Here is a 25,176-nt window from a genome sequence, read left to right on the forward strand (position 1 = left end):
ACAAGTAGCGCTCAAGTCCTCCCTTTCACCTACTTGCACTATGCACTCTAGCACACCTTTCTAACATGTTGTGCATGCCCAAATCAACCCCATGATGCGAGTGCAGCACCACTTAGGATGTGTTTGGTTTGAGGGCTATCCTCCCAGGGATAGGGGTAGCCCCTTTTTTGGTGGCTGCCACCCATTTGGATCTGAGGCAAGGAAGGATAGGGTCAAACAGATGCTCCGAATATTCCCCAGAAAAAGGGATGCGGTGACTCGCGAAAAACGAGCGGGTGGCGGCAACCACCCCGCGCGAACCGTTTTTTCGGCTAGATTGGCTCCTGCTTACCCCGCGAAACCCTCACTTCCCCCCCATTGCTCGCCTCTCTCTTCCGTGCGCGGCAGCGGCGCATCTAGCAAATACTAGCAAAGAGGCAGGCCGGAGGTGAGTTCCTTCTCTGCTCGTTCCCTATCTCCTCTGCTTGGTCTCATGTGTGTCGGCGGGCCCGTTGCGGAGGGTGTTCCCGGGCGATGCGGGCAAGGATTTGAGGCGGTGGTGTGGCTGGATCTCAAGGTCGCCGGCGGCTGGGGGCCTCAGGAGGCGTGCACGTGGCTGGATCTCAAGCCTGGCGGCGGCGCAGATGGATCTGAAGGCCGGCGACTAGGGGCTTCAAATGGCGTGGGCGGCCGGTGATTGATGCGTGCGCACGGCTGCGTGTGCTAGATGTGTGCTAGTGTTCCATGCGTGCAGGGGCTGGTGGAAGCGTGGTCTCTGCTCATGTGCAGTTCGCTGATTGATTTAATTTTCTGGTGCAGGAAAGTTGAAGGCCACCGTCAGTGCATCTAGCAGCAGCAGCACAACTACAATATGAGGTTATTTCTCGCCTAAATCCTATTCTATAGTGAAATGTTTAACAGTGGAAAAAGAATGTTGGTTTGGTTCTAAGTAGTTGTCCATTTGTACACATATAGCGTGTTATTGAATTCTTGTTCGCATGTAGATGGACAGTGAGACAAAAGATAACAATGTTTTAGCTATAAATCCTGTACTGCATATTGTAGCTGAATCCTATACTGCATTCTAGATGGACAGAAAGACAAAGATGTTAATTTATGGGGCTGCGGCACAATGGTTTATCAACATGATAACATTGGTTGTTCAATCCAGAAAAAGAAAAAGGAGAGAAGCAATTATGTATGCCCCAATTGATGAGAGAGATAGGATGAGAAGAGAGTATTTTGACAACAAAATATGGAAGAATGACACAACTTGTGTGAACATGCTTAGGCTTCGGAGAGGGAGCTGTTCAACCTTAGGCATTCTTCTCTTCGTGTGACTGTAGAACGTGCATTTGGGTCATTGAAGAGAAGATTTAAGATACTTGATGATGCCACCCCATTCTTTCTCTTTCCAACACAAGTTGACATTGTTGTGGCTTGTTGCATTATTCACAATTGGGTTATAAATGATGGGATAGATGAATATATCATACCCGAGGATGAATGGGTGCCAAATATTACTCATGCTTCATCATCAAGTGGTCAAGCACATGAACATGCATACATGGTTAATTTTAGGAAAGGACTTGCTGATCAAATGTGGGAAGATCGACAAAACCATTTGCAAGGTCAAAATATGTAGTGACTACTATGTCATTTAGCTCGTTGTGATTGTACTTTGTGTTGAACTATTCTGTATGCTGAAACTTATTTGTAAGGACATATTATTTTCTAAGATTGTATTTGTAATGACTATTTAAGTTGCCGAAATTATTTTGTTATGTTCAAAACTTGTTGAAATTACTTTGTCAATGTACAAACACTTGCTGAAAATTGTAGGAAATGGCTAAGCAAGTTTCATGTACAAACAAAAATCATAATAGGACATGGAAGAGGAAGCTACAGAAATAGTGAAACTGAAGGATTTGAGTGGTGCACTATGGGATGAGGACAAGTCTATGATTGTTCTTGATCATGAGCATTACACAAATCATGTTAAGGTAACTATTTTTCTGCTCATGAGTACTTGTAATTCTTTGTTTATGCTCATGAGTACTTGCTGTAATGGGTTTCCTACAATCAAATACTTGTTGTACTTGATTCTTTATGCTCAAATACTTGCTGAAGTTAGTATCTACAAGTCCAAACAATTGTTCCAATTGGTTCTTTATGTGAAAGTACTTGCTGTAATTGATTTTGTGAAGTCAAATACTTGTTGTACTTCTTTCTTAATGCTCAAATAGTTTCTGAAATTAGTATCTACAAGTCTAAATACTTGCTAAAATTATTCTTTACATGAAAGTGCTTGCTGAAATGGTTTCGTAATGTCCGAAACTTGTACCTCTTTCTATATGCTCAAATACTTGCTGGAATTCTTCCTATATACTCAAATACTTGCCGAAATTGTTCCTTTATGTCCAAATACTTACTGAAATAATTATTTTTGGTTCTACAAGGCTCATCCAGAGGACGAACAATACCTTAACAAGACTATTATTCATTATAAGGAGATGATGTATATAGCTGGAGGGAGCATGGCTATAGGGCAATATGCAAAAGACTCAAGTGACCCTCTTTCTACAGAAGTGGTTAATCTTGAAGAAGAGACTGTCGGCGACCTGGGAACGGGGGTCCCCAGACTTGCCTGCCTGCGGCCCACGGCGTGGCTGCACCAGCGGCCCTGTACGACCCATCTTCACCAGCAAACACACAAGACGCTCGCGAGGGGCCAAGTCTCGCGAGGCGGACGACACAAGGCCTTCTCGGGACGGCCCCACCAGGCTGGCTCGCGAGGGGCGGAGAGATCAAGGCAAGGGACACCTCGCGAGGTTCTTGTGACGCAAGCCATGACGACAGGAGCCAGGCGGGCGCCAGCGTGCAGTGTCCTCGTTTCCTCTTTGGTGCTAAAGAGGCAAGCGCAGGCGAGGAGTCCCGAGGCATCAGACAAAGGTTTCCATATTGGTGCAACGAGACCAAGACCAGCAGGACGATAGGATGGAGGTCACCGTGGAGCCCAAGACGGCGTCACCACCAGAGCCTTTGGCAGGCGAAGACCACCTTTAGTTAGGATAACTTGTACTAGTTGTCTTCCTTCGAATTTGGCCGTTGTTGGATCCCTTCCCGCTCAATATTTGGGGAGAGGACCAGGGCCTCTATAAATAGGACTAGCCACCATCGTAGCAAAGGAGGATCATTCAGATCATCCTGAACCACACAAGTTCACCAAGCACAAGAGCACCTCTCCTCAGGAGGCTGTTCTTCTCTTCTAACTGTTCATCCTCAACCCAAGAGGCAATCCACACACCACACTGGAGTAGGGTATTATACCACATCGGTGGCCCAAACCAGTATAAACTCTTGTGTCTCTCGTTCTTTGGGTTCGTCGAGCTAGGCCTTGCGCTTGTTGCGAGAGAGATCTTCGCGTGCACCCCAGTGTTCGAACCTCAAGGGTTTTGTCGGAACCCGAAATCCGACATTTGGCACGCCAGGTAGGGGTGCGCTGAAGCTTTCCTTCCGCTGATCCGCGTCCCGTGGCTTTGTCGCATCCATGGCGGACGCTCGTCGAGCCCGCGCTGAGCGCCGGGCCCCCCTCGCCTCCCGAGTCGCTCAGATCGCTCCTGTCGGTGGGCCTCCCCGTCGTTCCCCATCGCCCGCCGCCAACGCCGCCACCGGCCCGGCGGGAAACGAGCAGCAAGCGTCCTCGCTGCACCCCTCTGTGCGGCGGGATGGCCGCACTGCCACTCCATCGCTAACCCCGGCCGGCTCGTCGTCTCACGCTCGTCGCGCTCCCACGGACGCGCAGGCCACGCTGCTCATGGCATGCGAGCTCCTGCGCTACCGCCCAGTCGATGACCTCTACGAGGACTGGCTGGACCGCATCGCCGAACTCGTCAGTGCCGCAGGGGGCTCCCCTACACCATCCCTCTCGCTGCCTTGCCCTCCGCCAGCTGCGGGCGACGTGGCTCACGGAGTGCCTCGACCACCTCTGCACCAAGAGGGCGCTCTGGCGCCAAGGCACACGGCCCCCCGGTGTGACCCACCGCGTCGGGCGCCCGCGCGAGAAGAAGGAAGCTGCCAAGAAGTTCCCCGGCCGCAAGAGAACGCACGCGCGCTCCCAGCGCCACCGCGACAAGACCGCGTGCCGCCTGCGGCGGCGGTGCGCGGGCATCAAGGGCAGGCTCCGCATCAGCAAAGGGCCCTGGTGGCCACCGCAGGCTGCCGCGCCTTCACTCCTGAGCTGCGTAGCGCCGCCTAGCCGGGCAAGTTCAAGCCAGACCTTCCTCCTCGCTACGACGGCACCCCCGACCCGGCGGAGTTCTTGCAGCTCTACGAGCTGAGCATTGAGGCGGCCAACGGCGACGAAAATTCATGGTGAACTGGTTCCCCATGGCTCTCAAAGATGGTGCTCGCTCGTGGCTCCTGAACCTGCCCCCGGGTTCGATCTCCTCCTGGGACGAGATGTGCGACCGCTTCATCGCCAACTTCCAGGGCACTCGCGACCACCCTCCGGCCGCGGGTGACCTGCGCCGCATCAAGCAGCAGGCAGGAGAGACCTTGCAGAAGTACATCTAGCGCTTCAATAGCGTTCGCCTCAAGATCCCCAAGGTGACGGACGAGGCCATCATTTCAGCGTTTTCTGATGGCGTCCGCGACGTCAAGATGAAGGAGGAGCTCGCCATCCACGAGGAGCTATGCATGGCTTTGGAGCTGTTCAACCTGGCGACCAAGTGCGCAAGAGCTGAGGAGGGGCGCCTATCCCTCCTCGAGCTCCCGGCTACCGACCTGGAGGAGAAGAAAGCCAAGGCCAAGGACGTGAAGCGCAAGGGAGTAGCCGTGCTCGCGGCGGAGCCAGATACGAAGCGCGGCCGGGACAATCCCGAGTCGTCCAAGAGCAGCCGACTGTTCTGCGCCTTCCACAACGTACACAACCACAACACCAACGACTGTCAAGAGCTCACGGCTATTCGAGATGGATGCCTCGGTCGACGTCCCAAGCGCAACGACCGGGGCTACGGCCGAGGAGGTGGACGAGGCAGAGGATGCTGGGACGATCGCGGCCCCCGCCAGGAGTGGCGCGACCGGCCTAGCGAGGACCGCTGGCAGGACCAGCCTCGTGAGGGCGCCTGGAGGGACCAGCCTCGCGAGGACCGCCCTCAGGGCAATGCTGGTCTCCCTCCGCTGCCGCCACCGCCAAGAAGGAACGACGACCACCATCACGACGAGGGGGCTGGGGGCTTCCAGGAACCGCGTGCCATCGCCTGCATCTTGGGCGGAGCTCAGGCCCCAGCCTCTCAGCGTATCTTCAAGCAGGTTGCTCGCGAGGTGAACGCAGCCCTTCCTAGGCTTGAGGCCACGTGCATGCTCATGTGGTCCAAGTGCGCCATCACTTTCAGTTCAGCGGACCAGCTCAAGTGCGCGGCCACCGCTGGCGCCCTCCCGATGCTCTGCTCACCCGTCATCAGCAACGTGCAAGTTACCAAGACCCTCATCGATGGTGGCGCAGGGCTTAATGTCCTGTCCGTCGAGACGTTCGACAACCTCCAAGTTCCATACGATCAGCTTCAGCCTACCAAGCGCTTCTCAGGAGTGACCGACGACTCCACCACCCCAATGGGGCAGGTCCGCCTCCCTGTCACCTTCGGACAACGCGACAACTACCGCACCGAGCTCATCGACTTTGACATTGTTCACATTCGTCTGCCGTACAATGCCATCCTCGGGTATCCGGCCCTGGCCAAGTTCATGGCGGTGACCCACCACGGCTACAACGTCCTCAAGATGCCAGGAGGCGGCGGGATCATCACCGTCCCCTGCGAAGAAAGAGGTGCAGTGTGCTCCCTCGAGCGCGCCTTCCAAGCGCAGCGATCGAAGACCCCAACAACAATGGTGCGTAGTACCGTCCTAAGGCCCTCCCCAAGAAGAAAAAGTAGCTACTCCGCACAGGGCCTCAGTGGAGCGGCATCTCTGGTGGTGCAACATCCGGATTGGCGACCGCGCCTGGGGCGCCTCCCTCCCTCGCATAGGAAGGCGCGCCCGGCGCCCTCCTCGGGCAGGGCTCGGGGGCTCTCTTCTGGAGGGCCTCAGACCTAGCCAACATCACGAGGGAGGCGCTCGGGCACCACATGGAGGCGTGATTTGCGGCATGTTTCCCTCAGGAGAAGACCGGGAGAGGAGCGCCCGACGCTAAGGAGTTCATCACCAAGGTCACTCAGGAGCTGCAGGATGCAAGAGCCATGCGCGGCAACCGCCGCCCACCTGGCACAGCTCCCCATTCAGGCAAGGATGGCGGGCTGCGCGTCTGCGTCGACATCCCAGGGCTCAACAGGGCCGCATCTCAGGAGCTCTTCTGGCCTTCGTGCGTGGGACATTGCGAGGGCCCACCTCACAGCTATGTTCGCATGCCATTCGGCCTGCCGAGCGTGGCGGACGCCTTCCAGCGCAACCTGCGGAGCATCCTGGTGGCTCAGGAGGCCAGGCATCATGCAGTCCTGGCGAAGATGGAGACGGTCCTCGAGGAGCCGCCTGGACCCCCAGAGCCTCCCAAGGCTCAGGGCCCCGATGGCTCATGAGGAGCAACCCCTTCGCCAAGCGCAGCTACCCCAACATCCCTTCAACAACGGAACCAGGTGACATTTTCCAAGTTTATTTAGCTGGGAGCGCCCCCCGGGCTGCATCATTCCCAGGACGCGTGGGCCTGCCCCTGCGGCACGTATCCTTTTACGTCTTTAGCTTACTTTGCTGGGGCGCCCCTCGGGCTGCATCATCCCCAGGCCGATCGGGTCCGACCCAGCGGCGTGTATCGTTCTTGCATTTACCTAAGCTAGTTTGCTTTCCATGCATGATCTATCTATGGTTATCACCTGCTTGACTGTCACCCGCCACGGGAGCTACACATGCTGGCACAACGCTTGTGCTTGGGTCTGTCCCTGCAACGTCGACAAATCTGAGCAGTCGAGCTCTGGCTCGCGGCACGCCCCGCGCACATCACCTCACCAGGCCCTCGGTGCCTTCATCTTCTTGCAGAGTGACCTGCGGCAGACCAGCAATCGTCGTGGCAATCTGTGTCCCTCCTCGCGCTAACCTGTAGGAACCTCCTGAGGACGACAGCAGGCGGTACCACGGGATCCTTCTTCTCCCATGCGATTAGCTTGCGCGTTGAAAGGGGGGCTCCTGAGCACCGCGACTCAGGAGCTCTTACCGACTCTCCAACCCTCACCCTCTGGCCTTGACCACGGCATCGTGACCTGGCATACCAGCGGCGACTGAGCTCGCTCGAGGGCCGGGACCTGAGGACACATAGCACACAGAAGAGCGTGGAGAAGAGGGGGAGACTCGCACGGGCCTTACCTAGCTACCATACGGCAGTCGACGCACAAGTCTGGCTCAACACACGGAACCAGCTCTGAACTGCCAAGATAAGTTTTCGCGCCCGGGTCGACCAAGCACTATGGCATCGGATCCTCACCTGTGGCAGCCTTGTTACGGCAACTTCGCCACCCTTTCCTACCTCTTGGTGGTTGCTTGAGCGCTAAAGGGGACCTCTTGAGCATCGCGCCTCAGGATCTCTTACTGGACCTCGGGCCACTCACCTCCTGGCCTTGACCATGGCATCGTGACCTGGCATACCAGCGATGGCTGCAGCCCGCCTGGGGATCGGGACCTATCGGCGTAGAGCACCAAGCTGCCGCGGGGATGGAAAGGGGAGACTGAGCCGAACGAGACATGCGTTCGCAAGTTTTCATAATAAAGATGATATGAACAGAAGACATTACAGACCCTTTACACGCCCCCATGGGGTCCGTTTCGATTCCTCACTGGGAACAAAAGAAGGGAGTTCCTACGAGCTCTATCTACACGCGCCAGCACAGCCGACGCCATCATCAACAGTGGGCCACGGGAGGCCGACGCCAACCCCATCCAGATCAGCGACGGCGGCGGCCGGACGCTGCGGCCTTGCTCCAGGCCCGGCGAGAGCTCGGGGGCACGTAGCTGTCGTCGCTCGTCTCCGGGGTCTCGTAGGGCTCGGGAGAGTCGCTGGATTCCCAAGCGCCACCGCTGCTGCTGGAAGAGCCGCTGGCAAAGCCAGCGGCAAGCTCGGCGCTGGCCGCTGCGCCGCCCCGACGACCCTCTCCAGGGCAGCACTCCAAGCGGCGGCCTTCCGCGTCGAAGACCTTGAAGAACATCGTGGAGGCGCCATCGTACTTGAAGTGGATGGCAAGGGCGCCTTCCGCGCGGCAAACCCGAGCAACCTCGCCCAAGCCGTGGGTCATGAAGATCTTGCCCGGGGAGATGGCTTCAACCTCCGCTCCAGTCGCTGATACGTCTCCGTCGTATCTATAATTTTTGATTGTTCCATGCCAATATTATTCAACTTTCATATACTTTTGGCAACTTTTTATATTATTTTTGGGACTAACATATTGATCCAGTGCCCAGTGCCAGTTCCTGTTTGTTGCATGTTTTTGGTTTCGCAGAATATCCATATCAAACGGAATCCAAACGGGATAAAAACGGGCGGAGAATATTTTTGGAATATTTGGAGAATTCTGAAAGAAAAATCCACGCGAGACGGTGCCCGAGGTGGCCACGAGGCAGGGGGCGCGCCTGCCCCCCTAGGCGCGCCCCTGACCCTTGTGGGCCACCCGTAAGGCGGTTGATGCCCTTCTTCGGCCGCAAGAAAGCTAAATTTTGGTAAAAAATCACGGCGAAGGTTTCAGTCCAATCGGAGTTACGGATCTCCATATATACACGAAACGATGAAAGGGCAACAGAGGAGAGCGCAGAAACAGAGAGAGACAAAGAGACAGATCCAATCTCGGAGGGGCTCTCGCCCCAACCACGCCATGGAGACCATGGACCAGAGGGGAAACCCTTCTCCCATCTAGGGAGAAGGTCAAGGAAGAAGAAGAAGGAGGGGGGGCTCTCTCCCCCTCGCTTCCGGTGGCGCCGGAACGCCGCCGGGGGCCATCATCATCACAACGATCTTCACCAACACCACCGCCATCTTCACCAACATCTCCATCACCTTCCCCCCTCTATCTACAACGGTCCACTGTCCCGCAACCCGCTGTACCCTCTACTTGAACATGGTGCTTTATGCTTCATATTATTATCCAATGATGTGTTGCCATCCTATGATGTCTGAGTAGATTTTCGTTGTCCTATCGGTGGTTGATGAATTGCTATGATTGATTTAATTTGCTTGTGGTTATGTTGCTGTCCTTTGGTGACAATCATATGAGCGCGCGTGTGGATCACACCATAGGGTTAGTTGTATGTTGATAGGACTACGTATTGGAGGGCAAGAGTGACAGAAGCTTCAACCTAGCATATAAATTGATGCATACGGGATTGAAGGGGGACCAATATATCTTAATGCTATGGTTGGGTTTTACCTTAATGAACGTTAGTAGTTGCGGATGCTTGCTAATAGTTCCAATCATAAGTGCATAGAATTCCAAGTCAGGGATGACATGCTAGCAGTGGCCTCTCCCACATAATACTTGCTATCGGTCTAGTAAAGTAGTCAATTGCTTAGGGACAATTTCGAAACTCCTACCACCACTTTTCCACACTCGCTATATTTACTTTAGTTGCTTCTTTATCTAAACAGCCCCTAGCTGTTATTTACGTGCTCTTTATATTCTTGCAAACCTATCCGAAAACACCTACAAAGTACTTCTAGTTTCATACTTGTTCTAGGTAAAGTAAACGTTAAGCGTGCGTAGAGTTGTATCGGTGGTCGATAGAACTTGAGGGAATATTTATTCTACCTTTAGCTCCTCGTTGGGTTCGACACTCCTACTTATCGAAAACTGTTGCGATCCCCTATACTTGTGGGTTATCAAGACCTTTTTCTGGCGCCGTTGCCGGGGAGCAATAGCGTGGGGTGAATATTCTCGTGTGTGCTTGTTTGATTTATCACTAAGTAATTTTTATTTGCTGTTCTTAGTTGTTCTTTATCTTTAGTTATGGATATGGAACACGAAATACCAAAAAAATTAGGTATACTTGCTGCTCATGGAGATGGGGAACCTCCTAAAACCCTCGATGCTGGTTATGTGAAAGATATTATGTACTACTTTAATAATCCTGAGAAAACCCCATTCAATTATGTAATGGGAGTAACGTTGGATCAACGTGAATACTTTAGGGATTACCGCTTGACACAAAAAGGGAAACTATTATGGGATCAAATTCATATATTGAAGTGGTATGCTAGGCAACTATGCTTGAGTTATGATTATACTTGTTGCTCTAGGATGAAGGCTCCACACCTTCCCTTTTCATGCAAATTTAATGATAATAAAATCTTAGCTTCATATGCTAATGGTATATATGATTACTATGATGTTGAGCAAATAGAAGAATTTGTTGCTTTTATGGGTGCTTATGAAATTGAATCTATTTTAAAAGAGTTTGAAGATTTTGATGCTGCTGCTTATAGACCTGAAAATTTAGCTATCCTCAAATATTGCTATGAGAATTATGAATACAATTCTGATATTAATGCACTTATTGAGAAAGTCTTCGCTGTCCAAGAATAGACTAATATTTTGCAGGAATCTATGGAAGAAGAAATTGATGAAACTGTGAGCTCATTGGATGAAAAAGATGAGGAGGAGAGCGAAGAACAAAAGGAAGAAGAGCGGATTAGCTAGCCGTGCCCACCTTCTAATGAGAGTAACTCTTCAACTCATACATTGTTTAATTTCCCTTCGTGCTTACCGAAGGATGATTGCTATGATCCCGTTGACTCTTTTGAATATCCCTTTTTGATGATGCTTGCTATGCTTGTGGCCAAGATGCCAATATGAATTATGCTTATGGAGATGAACTTGCTATAGTTCCTTATGTTAAACATGAAATTGTTGCTATTGCACCCACGCATGATAGTCCTATTATCTTTTTGAATTCTCCCGATTTTACTATATCGGAGAAGTTTGCACTTATTATGGATTATATTGATGGGTTGCCTTTTACCGTTGCACATGATGATTTTGATGAATATAATATGCATGTGCTTGCTGCTCCTACTTGCAATTATTATGAGAGAGGAACTATATCTCCACCTCTCTATGTTTCTCACATAACAAAATTGCAAGAAACTATTTATACTATGCATTGGCCTTTACTATGTGTGCATGAATTGTTCTTTTATGACATGCCGATGCATAGGAAGAGAGTTAGACTTCGTCATTACATGATATATGTTACTTTGTGCTCACTACTAAATGCTAAATCATTGTTAATTAAAATTGGCTTTGATATACCTTGGGATCCGGGTGGATCCATTACTTGAGCACTATATGCCTAGCTTAATGGCTTTAAAGAAAGCGCTGCCAGGGAGACAACCCGGAAGTTTTAGAGAGTCATTTATTTCTGTCGTGTGCTTTTATAAAGTTTAGAATTAAAAATAATGTGCCAAGGTTTGCCTTTAGGATGTTTACGATGCTTGTTGGTTTGTGCGGTGCAGGACAGAAACTTTGGCTGTAGTGCGCGATTTTACATTTTTTACTGGAACGTCAAATGGTTCTGATTCTTTTTGCACTGTCTTTCCATACAAATTTTTTATTTCCTAATTTTGGCAGAAGTTTTCAAGTATCAGAAGTATGGTGAATGTTCGGATTATTACAGACTGTTCTGTTTTAGACATATTCTGTTTTTGATGCATAGTTTGCTTGTTTTGATTGAAACTATCAATTTATATCAGTGGATTAAGCCATGAAAAAGTTATACTACAGTAGACACAATGCAAAAACAAAATATGAATTGGTTTGCAACAGTACTTAGAGTAGTGATTTGCTTTATTATACTAACGGATCTTACCGAGTTTTCTGTTGAAGTTTTGTGTGGATGAAGTGTTCGATGATCGAGAAGGTCTCGATATGAGAAGAAGGAAGAGAGGCAAGAGCTCAAGCTTGGGGACGCCCAAGGCATCCCAAGTAAATATTCAAGGAGGCTCAAGCGTCTAAGCTTGGGGATGCCCCGGAAGGCATCCCCTCTTTCTTCAACAAGTATCGGTATGTTTTCGGATTCGTTTCGTTCATGCGATATGTGCAAATCTTGGAGCGTCTTTTGCATTTAGTTTTCATTTTTCTTTTATGCGCCATGCTGGTATGAGATAGTCCTTGGTTGATTTATAGAATGCTCTTTGCACTTCACTTATATCTTTTGAGTATGGCTTTATAGAATGCTTCATGTGCTTCACTTATATCATTTGAAGTTTGGATTGCCTGTTTCTCCTCACTTAGACAACCGCCATTTGTAGAATGCTCTTTTGATTCACTTATATATATAGAGTGTGGGCATATGTTTTGTAGAAAGAATTAAACTCTCTTGCTTCACTTATATCTATTTACAGAGATGACAGGAACTGGTCATTCACATTGTTAGTCATAAAATCCTACATAAAACTTGTAGATCACTGAATATGATATGTTTGATTCCTTGCAATAGTTTTGCGATATAAAGATGGTGATATTAGAGTCATGCTAGTGGGTAGTTGTGGATTGTAGAAATACTTGTGTTGAGGTTTGTGATTCCCGTAGCAGCACGTATGGTGAACCGTTATGTAACGAAGTTGGAGCATGAGGTATTTATTGATTGTCTTCCTTATGAGTGGCGGTCGGGGACGAGCGATGGTGTTTTCCTACCAATCTATCCCCCTAGGAGCATGCGCGTAGTACTTTGTTTTGATGACTAATATATTTTTGCAATAAGTATGTGAGTTCTTTATGACTAATGTTGAGTCCATGGATTATACGCACTCTCACCCTTCCATCATTGCTAGCCTCTTCAGTACCGCGCATTGCCCTTTCTCACCTCGAGAGTTGGTGCAAACTTCACCGCTGCATCCAAACCCTGTGATATGATACGCTCTGTCACACATAAGCCTCATTATTTCTTCCTCAAAACAGCCACCATACCTACCTATCATGGCATTTCCATAGCCATTCCGAGATATATTGCCATGCAACTTCCATCATCATCATATACACGACTTGAGAATTTATTATCATATTGCTTAGCATGATCGTAAGATAGCTAGCATGATGTTTTCATGGCTTGTCCGTTTTTTGATGTCATTGCTATGCTAGATCGTTGCACATCCCGGTACACCGCCGGAGGCATTCATATAGAGTCATATCTTTGTTCTAGTATCGAGTTGTAATATTGAGTTGTAAGTAAATAAAAGTGTGATGATCATCATTATTAGAGCATTGCCCCAGTGAGGAAAGGATGATGGAGAGTATGATTCCCCCACAAGTCGGGATGAGACTCCGGACAAAAAAAATAAAATAAAAAATAAAAAGAAAAGAAAAGAAGAAAAAAACAAAAAAATGAGAGAAAAAGAGAGAAGGGGCAATGTTACTATCCTTTTACCACACTTGTGCTTCAAAGTAGCACCATGTTCTTCATATAGAGAGTCTCTTGATTTATCACTTTCATATACTAGTGGGAATTTTCATTATAGAACTTGGCTTGTATATTCCAACGATGGGCCCTCAAATGCCCTAGGTCTTCATGAGCAAGCAAGTTGGATGCACACCCACTTAGTTTCAGTTTGAGCTTTCGTACACTTAAAGCTCTAGTGCATCCATTGCATGGCAATCCCTACTCCTCACATTGACATAAATTGATGGGTATCTCCATAGCCCGTTGATTAGCCGCGTCGATGTGAGACTTTCTCCTTTTTGTCTTCTCCACAGAACCTCCACCATCATATTCTATTTCACCTGTAGTGCTATGTCCATGGCTCACGCTCATGTATTGCGTGAAAGTTGAAAAGGTTTGATAACGTCAAAAGTATGAAAGAATTGCTTGGCTTGTCATCAGGCTTGTGCATGATGTGAATATTTAGTGTGGTGAAGATGCAGCATAGCCAGACTATATGATTTTGTAGGGATAACTTTCTTTGGCCTTGTTATTTTGAAGAGACATGATTGCTTTATTAGTAGGCTTGAAGTATTATTGTTTTTATGTAAAATGATAGACCAATACTTTGAATCACTCGTGTCTTAATATTCATGCCATGATTAGACATATGATCAAGATTATGCTAGGTAGCATTCCACATCAAAATTATCTTTTTTTATTATCATTTACCTACTCGAGGACGAGCAGGAATTAAGCTTGGGGATGCTGATACGTCTCCGGCGTATCTATAATTTTTGATTGTTCCATGCCAATATTATTCAACTTTCATATACTTTTGGCAACTTTTTATATTAGTTTTGGGACCAACATATTGATCCAGTGCCCAGTGCCAGTTCCTGTTTGTTGCATGTTTTTGGTTTCGCAGAATATCCATATCAAACGGAATCCAAACGGGATAAAAACGGACAGAGAATATTTTTTGAATATTTGGAGAATTTCGGAAGAAAAATCCACGCGAGACGGTGCCCGAGGTGGCCACGAGGCAGGGGGCGCGCCTGCCCCCTGGGCGCGCCCCTGACCCTCGTGGGCCACCCGTAAGGCGGTTGATGCCCTTCTTTGGCCGCAAGAAAGCTAAATTTTGGTAAAAAAATCACGGCGAAGGTTCCAGTCCAATCGGAGTTACGGATCTCCATATATACACGAAACGGTGAAAGGGCAACAGAGGAGAGCGCAGAAACAGAGAGAGACAGAGAGACAGATCCCATCTCGGAGGGGCTCTCGCCCCTCCCACGCCATGGAGACCATGGACCAGAGGGGAAACCCTTCTCCCATCTAGGGATAAGGTCAAGGAAGGAGAAGAAGAAGGAGGGGGGCTCTCTCCCCGCGCTTCCGGTGGCGCCGGAACGCCGCCGGGGGCCATCATCATCACCGCGATCTTCACCAACCCCACTGCCATCTTCACCAACATCTCCATCACCTTCCCCCCTCTGTCTACAACGGTCCACTCTCCCGCAACCCGCTGTACCCTCTACTTGAACATGGTGCTTTATGCTTCATATTATTATCCAATGATGTGTTGACATCCTATGATGTCTGAGTAGATTTTCGTTGTCCTATCGGTGGTTGATGAATTGCTATGGTTGATTTAATTTGCTTGTGGTTATGTTGCTGTCCTTTGGAGCCCATCATATGAGCGCGCGCGTGGATCACACCATAGGGTTAGTTGTATGTTAGGACTATGTATTGGAGGGCAAGAGTGACAGAAGCTTCAACCTAGCATAGAAATTGATGCATACGGGATTGAAGGGGGACCAATATATATTAATGCTATGGTTGGGTTTTACCTTAATGAACGTTAGTAGTTGTGGATGCTTGCTAAGAGTTCCAATCATAAGTGCATAGAATTCCAAGTCAGGGATGATATGCTAGCAGTGGCCTCTCCCACATAATACTTGCTATCGGTCTAGTAAAGTAGTCAATTGCTTAGGGACAATTTCGCAACTCCTACCACCACTTTTCCACACTCGCTATATTTGCTTTAGTTGCTTATTTATCTAAACAGCCCCTAGCTTTTATTTACGCGCTCTTTATATTCTTGCAAACCTATCCGAAAACACCTACAAAGTACTTCTAGTTTCATACTTGTTCTAGGTAAAGTAAACATTAAGCGTGCGTAGAGTTGTATCGGTGGTCGATAGAACTTGAGGGAATATTTATTCTACCTTTAGCTCCTCGTTGGGTTCGACACTCCTACTTACCGAAAACTGTTGCGATCCCCTATACTTGTGGGTTATCAGTCGCCGGGGCGTCGCAGTCGGTGTGCTGCAGCCAAAGCTCAAGGGGGCCCCTCAGCGGCATCTCGGTGGAGAAGAACTGCGGGAAGCTGATCCAAGTGCGCGGAGGCATCGCCGCCCACATCACGAGTTCGAGCGAGGAGTCCGCAGCATGGACTCCTGGGGCGACGGTGTGCATCACCGCGGCGCGGCGACCACAGCCGCGGCGCGGGTGGAGGCGCTTGTCGCCTCTCCCTCCGGAGCCCCCAGCTTGCGCGTACAGAGGCAGCGGGTACCCAGGAGGAGGCCGCTCGCACCAAGGCCTCGACACCTCCGGCCTCACGACTACGTCGCGGTGGTGGCCCGACCTCTTCTTCGGCGGAAGTGGCCCGGGCTCATCGCGGGGGGTTTTTCCCTTCTCTGCGGCCGAAAACCTCCGAATAGGCGCCATGGGAGTCGCTACTAGCAATGAAGCGAGGAAGAAGAAGCAAGCGGAACAGGAAGAAATGAGCGACGGGGGCTCCTCCCCCTCCTCATTAATAGCAGGAGAAGGCCAACCAGCGATCCCCACGGTCACAGGTAATGATGATTTTTCTCTGCATGCAGCAGGGACTCGTCAAGTCGGGCAGTTGCCGAGGCAACATGGGGAAGCGGAGATGCCCACGCCCAATCAATTGCTACGCGTCAAGCGAGGCCGCAGGTTGTTGGGGCCCGCGGCGCTCCGCACTTGCCCTTTAGCTTCGCCTCGAAGCCATGTCCGAGCGCGCCTTGGGCCCGGGGGCTACTGTCGACGTCCTGGGAACGGGGGTCCCCAGACTTGCCTGCCTGCGGCCCATGGTGTGGCTCCACCAGCGGCCCTGTACGGCCCATCTTCGCTAGCAAACAATCAAGACCCTCACGAGGCGGATGACACAAGACCTCCTCGGGACGGCCCCACCAGGCTGGCTCGCGAGGGGCGGAGAGATCAAGGCAAGGGACACCTCGCGAGGTTCCTGTGACGCAAGCCATGACGACTGGAGCCAGGAGGGCGCCAGGCGGGCGCCAGCGCGCGCAGTGTCCTCGTTTCCTCTTTGGTGCTAAAGAGGCAAGCGCAGGCGAGGAGTCCCGAGGCATCAGACAAAGGTTTCCATATCGGTGCAACGAGAGCAAGACGAGCAGGATGACAAGACGGAGGTCACCATGGAGCCCAAGATAGCGTCACCACCAGAGCCTTTGGCAGGCGAAGACCACCTTTAGTCAGGATAACTTGTACTAGTTGTCTCCCTTCGAATTTGGCCGTTGTTGGATCCCTTCCCGCTCAATATTTGGGGAGAGGACCAGGGCCTTTATAAATAGGACTAGCCACCATCATAGCAAAGGAGGATCATTCAGATCATCCAGAACCACAGAAGTTCACCAAGCACAAGAGCACCTCTCCTCAGGAGGCTGTTCTTCTTTTGTAACTGTTCATCCTCAGCCCAAGAGGCAATCCACCACACCACACTGGAGTAGGGTATTACACCACATTGGTGGCCCGAACCAGTATAAACTCTTGTGTCTCTCATTCTTTGGATTCATCAAGCTAGGCCTTGCGCTTGTTGCGAGAGCAATCTAGGAAGAGAGAGATCTTTGTGCGTACCCTAGTGTTAGAACCTCAAGGGTTTTGCCGGAACCCAAAATCTGACATCGCGCCAAATGTTGGAATTTGGGTTCCGGCAAAACCCTTGAGGTTCGAACACTGGGGTGCGCACGAAGATCTCTCTCTTCCTAGATCGCTCTCGCAACAAGCGCAAGGCCTAGCTCGACGAACCCAAAGAATGAGAGACACACGAGTTTATACTGGTTCGGGCCACCGATGTGGTGTAATACCCTACTCCAGTGTGGTGTGGTGGATTGCCTCTTGGGCTGAGGATGAATAGTTACAAGAGAAGAATAGCCTCCTGAGGAGAGGTGCTCTTGTACTTGGTGAACTTGGGTGGTTCAAGATGATCTGAATGATCCTCCTTTGCTACGATGGTGGCTAGTCCTATTTATAGAGGCCCTGGTCCTCTCCCCAAATATTGAGCGGGAAGGGATCCAACAATGGCCAAATTCGAAGGGAGACAACTAGTACAAGTTATCCTGACTAACGGTGGTCTTCGCCTGCCAAAGGCTCTGGTGGTGACGCCGTCTTGGGCTCCACGATGACCTCCGTCCTGTCGTCCTGCTGGTCTTGGTCTCATTGGACCGATATGGAAACCTTTGCTTGATGCCTCAGGACTCCTCGCCTGCGCTTGCCTCATTAGCACCAAAGAGGAAACGAGGACACTGCACGCGCTGGCGCCCGCCTGGCGCCAGTCATCATGGCTTGCTTCACAGGAACCTCGCGAGGTGTCCCATGCCTTGATCTCTCCGCCCCTCGCGAGCCAGCCTGGTGGGGCTGTCCCGAGGAGGTCTTGTGTCATCCGCCTCACGAGGCTTGGCCCCTCGCGAGGGTCTTGAGTGTTTGCTGGTGAAGATGGGCCGTACAGGGCCGCTGGTGGAGCCACGTCGTGGGCCGCAAGCATGCAAGTCTGGGGACCCCCGTTCCCAGGACGCCGATAGAGACAACCAAGAAACCCACTACCCCACATGAAGAGGTAGCACAATCAACCAATGCAGGTTCATCCGATCCCAAACCAAAAAAAGGCAAACCAAATCCTTGTGCAGAAGACAGGTTGCATGCTACCATACTTGCATCTAGTGAAAGAATTGCTATTGCCATAGAGAAGAGTTCTAGCATCGAGAACAATGCCATAGATGGTCTTTGGCAGAGCATGAAAGTACTCCCTGGGTTTAGTTTGGATTACCTCATTACTATGCATATTTGGTTGACAATCCTCTTGTTGCTATGGCATTCAAGGTGTTGGAAGAGGATCAAAAGAAGGTATGGGTTTCTAGGTATGTCAAGAATACCTTTCCTGAAGCGTAAGGATGGTGCGTGCATATGTGGTGAACTGGTGATTGACTTGTACTTTTGATGCAACCAAAACAGTAACTATGGGTTGTATGGATTAGCTCTTTTGACAACCAAGACAATGACTATGGGTTGTATAACTATTAAGTTCTAGTAGTGCTCTGCAGAATGTTGAACTATGAGTTCTATGCACTTGACTTATGTATGGAATGTTGAATTATTATATGTGACGAAGTTCAAAATTTCTACTGTTGTTTTGTTTTGGTTTGCTGTGTAAAACTTAAGATTTTCAAAATTATGACTGCACATACTGTACTTTCCTTCCTTTCATTGAAAAGTGCAATCTCACCACCTCAAAAAATAAAAAAGGTTACCACAACCCTTATCCTTCATTCATCCCTCAAACCAAACAATCCAATGGCTATCCTCAACCATGTTTCATCCTTTGAACCAAACAAAACATGGGATAACCCTACCCTTCCAACTAAACAAAAAAAGGGCTATCCCTAGCCACCTGGTTGGGGATACCCACAATCACCCTATCATGTCCCTCAAACCAAACACATCCTTAGAGCATCGTCGCCATAGAACACCATTTCCACGAGGTAAGGACGAACCCGAGCCCCGACCCTGTCCATTATCATCATGATGCTGATGCACAACAAATTGACCAATCGTCATGACCCAGGGACCACGGATGCATCGACGTTATCCAACACCTGAAGCCCACAATTGCTTGTACAACTTTGATGAGAAATTCTGACCATTTTCGCCGAGCTCCACCATTAGTGTCATCACCATCGTCATCGTCGTGTCGTCCCGCACCAGTATGTATACGCAACTCAGGGCCCTATGTATCGTCTGATAACCCACAAGTATAAGGGATTGTTTGTAGTGTTTTTCGATAAGTAAGAGTGTCGAACCCAATGAGAAGTTAAAGGTAGAATTTATATACTCTTCAACTTCTATCGACCACTGATACAACTCTAGGCACACCGGCATTCGCTTTATCTGGAGCAAGTAATAAAACTAGTTTGCGAGAATAAAACGAGCGAATAAAATTAAGAGTAATTTGCAAGATAATAAAAGTTAGTTGTTTAGAAGAAAACTTTTTTTAGAACAATGAGAAAGATTGTCCATAGGAAATTGAATATAACACGATAGATACTTATCATATGCAATGAGGGAGAGGCATACGCTAACATACTTTCCATAGTTGGATCGTATGCACTTATGATCGGAATGTTACTTGTGAGCTGGGTTGGGATTTCCCCGAAGAGGAGGGGATGATGCAGTACAGTAGAGATAAGTATTTCCCTCAGTTAAGAACCAAGATTATCAATACAGTAGGAGAACCACGCAACACCTCGTTAGCAGTACCTGCACACAAAATAACAAATCCTTGCACCCAACGTGAACAAGGGGTTGTCAATCCCTCGACGGTTATTTGCAGGTGATACGTCTCTAACATATCTATAATTTTTTATTCTTCCATGCTATTATATTATTCATCTTGGATGTTTTATATGCATTATTATGCTATTTTATATCATTTTTTGGGACTAACCTATTAACCTAGTGCCAAGTGCCAGTTGCTGTTTTTTTCCTTGTTTTTGTCTTTTACAGAAAATCAATACCAAATGGAGTCCAAATGGAACGAAACATTTTGGCAAATTTTCTTGGACCAGAAGACACCTATGAAGCTTTGGGAGGAGGCCAGAAGAGCCACGAGGCCACGACAAGCTTGGAGGCCGCGCCCTAGGGGGGCGCCTCCCGAGATTGTGGGCCCCATGTGGATCCTCTAACCCTAATCATTGCTCCATAAATACCCAAATATTCCCCGTATACCAGAGGGCTCCCTAGTCCTCTCTTTCATGGGCACATGCTTACCTGGTTGACCACCCACATTCATTCATTGTTCGTTCTGTTATGGAATCGAACCACAGAGCTAGCGCAATTGGGATTTAGAGTCCCATGCGTGAAATTAAAGAGGATTTTCAGTCCTCTGCTCTACCAGCCAGAACCTAGAAGGTACACACAAAAAATACTTTTCCGCCGCCGCAAGTTTCTGTACTCGTGAGATCCCATCCGGAGACCTGTTCCGGTACTCTGCCGGAGGGGGATTCGATCATGGAGGGCGTCTACATCAACCTTGCTGCCCTTCCGATAATGTGTGAGTAATTTACCACAAACCTATGGGTCCATAGCTAGTAGCTAGATGGCTTCTTCTCTCTCTTTGATCTTCAATACAATGTTCTCCTCGATGTTCTTGGAGATCTATTCGATCTAATCTTATTTTGCGGTGCGTTTGTTGACATCCGATGAATTGTGGGTTTATGATACAATTATCCATGAATATTCTTTGAGTCTTCTCTGAACTCTTTTATGCATGATTAAGGTAGCTTTTTATTTCTCCGATCTATTGATTTGGTTTGGCCAGCTAGATTGGTTTTCTTGCAATGGGAGAGGTGCTTTGTAATGGGTTCAATCTTGCGGTGCTCAATCCCAGTGACAGAAAGGGACATGACACGTATTTGTATTGTTGCCATTAAGGATACAAAGGTGGGGTTTATTCATATTGATTGGATCTATCCCTCTACATCATGTCATCTTGCTTAAGGCATTACTCCGTTCTTGTCAACTTAATACACTAGATGCATGCTGGATGGTGGTAGATGTGTGGTGTAATAGTAGATGCATGCAGGAGTCGGTCTACTTGTCACGGACGTGATGCCTATATTCATGATCATTGCCTTAGATATCTTCATGATTATTCACTTTTCTATCAATTGCTCAACAGTAATTTGTTTACCCACCGTATGCGTTCTTTCAAGAGAGAAGCCTCTAGTGAAAACTATGGCCCCCGGGTCTATTCTTATCATGTTAATTTCAGATCTATAAAACCAGAAACCCAAAAATACCTTGCTGCAATTTATTTACCTTTACTTTATTTTGCAATTTTATTTATCTTTTATACCTATCTCTGTCAAATCTCATCCTTGCAAGTAACCGTGAACGGATTGACAACCCCTTTATCGCGTTGGGTGTAAGTATTTGTTTGTTTGTGTAGGTGCTATCACTGGAGACTTGTGTGTTCCTCCTACTGGATTGATACCTTGGTTCTTAACTGAGGGAAATACTTATCTCTACTTTCCTGCATCACGCTTTCCTCTTCAAGGGAAAAACCAACACAAGCTCAAGAAGTAGTAGGAAGAATTTCTGGCGCCGTTGCCGGGGAGGTTCTACATTAAGCCTACCAAGTACCCATCATAAACTCTCATCTCTTGCATTTACATTATTTTCCATTTGCCTCTCGTTTTTCTCTCCCCCACTTCTTGAACGTTTTTAGAGAAACACAAAAATATTTTCCTTTTTATTCGCCTTCTTTCTATTCGTCTTTTTGTTTGCTTGTTTGCTAGATTGCTTGCTTTGCCATCATGCCTGAATCTAGGAAGGTTATGATTGAAAAAACTAGTAATAATTTTGAGGAAAATTTGATGATTTTGCTAATGATGATCCCCGTGAGGAAGAACCTACTATTATGCACACTAAAAAACTCCGTGTAGGAAGTGGTAATGTCATAGGAAAAGGTGTTATCCAAGATTTGTTTACTTGTGCCGGTATGTTATCTATGCTAGGGGGGTCAATTCTTAACAAAACTTCTAGTCTTGCGGATGCAATCTTTTGCTTATAGTTGAACTTGAAAGACAATTTGTTCACATGCATCCTTGCATACAAAGTATCTTCCTAGAATTTTCTAATATTCATGATCCTTCCGTTAAGCGTGTTGCCACTATATTTCTAGCTTACGAATTTGGGCATATCATGAAAGAAGCCAGTGAAATTTTTGCTCATTAAAATATTAATGGTGGTTGCCCTCCTATAGAGGACATCCTTTTTAATCAAGAATAGATAAGGAGATTACAGTCTCTAGATTATGCTGCTTACAATGAAAATCTAAGGAAAAAAGGTTCCTACAACTGTTTTGATTGATAAGATTTTTGAAATTAATGATTATTTTGCTATAGAAAATAATGAGCTAGGTCATGTTCTCAAAGAAAGGCTTAGGAACCACAATCAAAGGAACGTCTATAATGAAGAAATAGTGATCACATATAAAGGGCCAAAGGAGGAACCTCCTCCTAAACTTGATCTTATAGATCTGTATCCTATTAAATTTAGCCCCTTTGATTATTTTTGCTTGCCACAAAGAAAGCTTGCCACCGAAAGGAGGAAATATGAGATGAGCATGGATCATTTCCCTCACTTTTACTACAATACCTAGATTTATGCAATATGCCTAGCTAGGGGCGTAAAACAATAACGCTTGTTAGGAGGCAACCCAATTTTATTTTTATGTTTTTGCTTATGTTTTTCAATAAATATGCAATTATACTTCTATTTTGATTGTGTTTTAGTGTTTTAATTAGTGTTTGTGCCAGGTAAGACATTTGGGATGGTTTGGAAGATTGTTGATTTGATTCTGTGATAAAACAGAAACTTTTATGTCCAGTAGCAGAATTGTTAAAAATCACTCGAGCGATGAAAAATTATGAATGTTTTCCACTTTATTGATATACAAATTTCCCATGTTTTCCTATTTTTTCAGAATTTTTGGAGTTACATAAGTTTGTCTAAAGTCCAGATTACTACAGACTTTTCTGTTTTTGACATATTCTGTTTTCATTGTGTTATTTGCTTATTTTGACGAATCTATGGATAGTATCGAGGGGTATAAGCCATGGAGAAGTTAGAATACAGTAGATATAACACCAATATAAAATTGGAATGAGTTTATAACAGTACCTAAAAGTGGTGATTTGTTTCATTATACTAACGGATCTCACGAGTTTTCAATTGAGTTTTGTGTTGTGAAGTTTTCAAGTTTTGGGTGAAGTTTTGATGGACTATGTAATAAGGAGTGACAAGATCCTAAGGTTGGGGATTCCCAAGGCACCCCAAGGTAATATTCAAGGAAAACCAAGCATCTAAGCTTCGGGATGCCCCGGATGGCATCCCCTCTTTTGTCTACGATCCATCGGTAAATTACTTTAGGCTATATTTTTATTCACCACATGATATGTGTTTTCCCTGGAGCGTCTTGTATTATATGAGTCTTTGTTTTTTGGTTTGCCACAATCATCCTTGTTGTACACACCTTTTTGGAGGGACACACATTAATCGTGAATTTATTAGAATACTCTATGTGCTTCAATTATATCTTTTGAGCTAGGTAGTTGCTCTAGTGCTTCACTTATATCTTTTTAGAGCACGACAGTGGTTTTATTTTGAAGAAATTGATGAACTCTCATGCTTCAATTATATTATTTTGAGAGTCTTATAAATAGTATGGCAATTTTCTTGGGTTAATAATTTAGTCCTAATATGATAAGGTATTCAAGAAGGGTATAATAAAAACTTCCGTGAAGATCATGAATATATGAGAAGTTTGATTCCTTGCATTTGTTTTGAGACATAAAGATGGTGATATTATAGTCATGCTACTGAGTAATTATGGTTTAGTAAGAATATTTGTGTTAAGGTTTGTGATTCCCGAAGCATGCACGTGTGGTCTCTCGTTATGCGATGAAGTTGGAGCATGATTTATTTTTGATTGTCTTCCTTTCCATGAAAGTCGGGGGCCCGCGATAGTTAACTCCTATCAACCTCCCTCCTAGGGCCATGCGTAGTAATACTTTGTTTCGAGGGCTAATACACTTTTCCAATAAGTATGTGAGTTCTTTATGCCTAATGTTGAGTCCATGGATTATACGCACTCTCACCCTTACACCATTGCTAGCCTCTTCGGTACCGTGCATTGCCCTTTCTCACGTTGAGAGTTGGTGCAGACTTCGCGAGTGCATCCAAATCCCATTACATGATACGCTCTTTCACACATAAGCCACCTTATATCTTCCTCAAAACAGCCACCATACCTACCTATTATGGCATTTCCATAGCCATTTCGAGATATATTGCCATGCAACTTCCACCGTTCCATTTTATTATGACACAAACCATCATTGTCATATTGCTTTGCATGATCATATATTTGGCATAGTATTTGTGGCTTGGCTACCGTTCATATTTTTATACATGTCACACTAGATCATTGCACACCCCAATACACCGCCGGAGGCATTCATATAGAGTCATATCTTTGTTCTAGTAATGAGTTGTAATTCTTGAGTTGTAAGTAAATAAAAGTGCGATGATCATCATTATTAGAGCATTGTCCCATGTGAGGAAAGGATGAAGGAGACTATGATTCCCCCACAAGTCGGGATGAGACTCCGGACTTAAATAAATAAAAAGAGTCCAAAGAGCCCAAAATAAATAAATAAAGAGGCCAAAGAACCCAAGAGAGAGAGAGAGAGAGAGAGAGAGAAGGGACAATGTTACTATCCCTATCCACACTTGTGCTTCAAAGTAGCGCCATGTTTATCATGATAGAGAGTCTCCTATTTTGTCACTTTCATATATTACTAGTGGGAATTTTTCATTATAGAACTTGGCTTGTATATTCCAATGACGGGCTCCCTCAAATGCCCTAGGTCTTCGTGAGCAAGCAAGTTGGATGCACACCCACTTAGTTTTCTTTTGAGCTTTCATACACTTATAGATCTA

The 25,176-nt window shown here is 47.3% G+C and overlaps 1 long non-coding RNA gene across 1 annotated transcript; it reads left to right on the forward strand.

Annotated features, from left to right (window-relative positions):
* Positions 1-308: 308 nt before the first annotated feature.
* Positions 309-2,816, forward strand: LOC123074504 (uncharacterized). The gene is made up of 4 exons (XR_006435996.1): positions 309-427; positions 799-855; positions 1,866-1,982; positions 2,439-2,816. It is a non-coding gene; the product is annotated as an uncharacterized lncRNA (long non-coding RNA).
* The last annotated feature ends 22,360 nt before the right edge of the window (positions 2,817-25,176 follow it).

The sequence above is a fragment of the Triticum aestivum genome, chromosome 3D (assembly GCF_018294505.1).
Source record: "Triticum aestivum cultivar Chinese Spring chromosome 3D, IWGSC CS RefSeq v2.1, whole genome shotgun sequence".
Taxonomy (NCBI): Eukaryota; Viridiplantae; Streptophyta; class Magnoliopsida; order Poales; family Poaceae; genus Triticum; species Triticum aestivum.